Source organism: Capsicum annuum, chromosome 7 (genome assembly GCF_002878395.1).
Source record: "Capsicum annuum cultivar UCD-10X-F1 chromosome 7, UCD10Xv1.1, whole genome shotgun sequence".
Lineage (NCBI taxonomy): Eukaryota > Viridiplantae > Streptophyta > Magnoliopsida > Solanales > Solanaceae > Capsicum > Capsicum annuum.
In genome coordinates this window covers 138713375-138715652 of record NC_061117.1, presented here as the reverse complement: position 1 = coordinate 138715652, position 2278 = coordinate 138713375, and positions in this window count along the sequence as shown.

Sequence of the window (2278 nt, the reverse complement as noted above, 5' to 3'; positions counted from 1 at the left end):
GTCCTTATAAGTTGTCAAAGTCATTTTCAGCCTTAGGTAGTGTATGAGATTTAGTTGGAAGAAGTAATGACAATGTGCGATAGGCCGTTAGAGTTATGATAAGTCGTCAGGATCATCGTTAGGCTTAGGTAGTATTTGAGAACTTGAGGTGAAGAAGGGAAAAAAATTTTGATAAGTTGTCACATGTCTGATAATTCATCAGACTTCATCATTAGAAAAAGGCAGAAATTGTTCAACTATGTAGAGTAGCTAACAACATTCTTGATAAGGTATCAGACTCTTGATAAGCCATCACACACGTCCTCGTCTGTCTGAGAAAATACTGTGATCTGTGATTTTGTTTCCATAATTAGGATGAAGTATTTAAAGAATATGTTAGGGTTTTCTAATTATATAAAGGGCTGAACATCTGGAACTTATTCCAAGGGAGTTTACATTTCTTTTTGGCTCTCTTAACTTAGAATTCAATATTCAAGTCTTTGATTGGGTTTTGAGATTTTCCTCTTGAACTTGGAAGAGAATCAATTTCAGACTTCATCTTTTGTAAGTTTAATTACTTTGAATGATGAATATAATTGTTGCTATCTCTTTCTTTCTAATGTGAAACTAAAACCCACAACTAGGGCTATGGGATCTATGCTTATTTCTCCACGGATTTAATAGTTGGCTAATGTTTGAGTGATTGTCGAGATATCTTGATAATTTCTATGTTATGATTGTTATTTATTGGTTGCAAACAATAGATACCGCCTTATGTTGATTTGTTCAAACTTAGAAATAAATTAAATGTAGTAAATTATCAATGAGGATTTGGGAAGGTTAAATTCCCATCTAATGATTAATGTTGTAACAAAATTGATCAACTCGAGTTAAAATTAATATGACTAGAATGCTTTCCTAAGTTTGAGAGAATTAGGTAGTTCAACATCTATGTAGGTTGAGAAACACTTAGATGGATTATCGAAACTGATAATTTGGTGTTTTCCATAACTCACGAGAATCCAATACTACAACTATTATTCAATCGAGGATTACTGATCATAGTGATCATAACTCTAGTTTCTCTATATCATTGATTTGAAATTTTGCAGTTTAAGCTTTGAGTTCTAAGGCGAATTAAAGTGTTAATAAATTTTGTTCAATCATTAAAAAAACTCCATTTTATCTTTTCATATCATTTGTTTGAATTTAACTTGTAGATATAAGTTTAAATTAGTTTAATCGCCATTCACATTGTTCCTTGTGGATTCAACCCCGACTCAAAAGTTGGGTAAAAATATAGACGACGACCACCTTGCATTAAATTGATGTGTAAGTTGAGCGTTATCATAAATGGCGTTGTTATCAGGGAACAATTTGGCGTATTAAGTTGGTTTGGAATTTTAGCCTACTTGCTTAAATTCAAATTTGTAAATATTTTTTTTTAGTTTTTTTTTCTTTTATTAGGTAGATTTTTAATTTAGTTTACTTATTACTATGGCGTCATAGAATGAACATGAGCTTAGTGGTCGGAAATCTTATCTTGATGATCTATGTCCATATTGTGATGGACCTTACTTTTGGCAAGATTGTAGATATGCTCCTTAAAGAGAGATGTGTGCACCATCTCTATCCTACCGGGAGTATGATTGTTCTTTATATGGTGTTCAAGATGGATATTGGAGTGATTTCCCAAATGCCCCCTCCCCCTATTACACTAACCTAAATTTTTGTTCTTCTTATGAGTTTGATAGGTATTATGGTCAAGAAAAGAATGAACAAAGCACTGGGAAGAGTGGCATTGAAGCTATATTTCAACGAATATTTGATCTCCAGAAAGAAACGTATGATATCGTATGCGATATGTGTTAAGACATGAAGCCATTCATTCTTAAGGAGATAGATATAGAGGTCAATCATTCTAAGCATTCTTCTATATTATATTTAGATGATATCTTGTCTGTGGAATCATTTAAAATAATAGAAGAGTGTGAAGATGAGGAGCAAGAACCTTATATTGATGTTGAGCTTGATGTTGAGAAACCCTCTGTAATTTCCCAACCAACCAAACAAACCATGGGAGATGATGCCAAGATTAAGGACATGGTGCTAGAGGCAAAAGGAGAAACAAAGAAAATCTCTAATAAAGACTCTCGCCTAATTCAAAGTGAAGATGTTGTAAAGATAAATAAAATTCAGTGTGTTAAAGATAGTTTAAATTTTGACGTAGGATTGATTGGGCCTCAAAGAACTTTTCTATATTAGGTTTAGATGATATCTTGTCTTAGAACTATTTAAA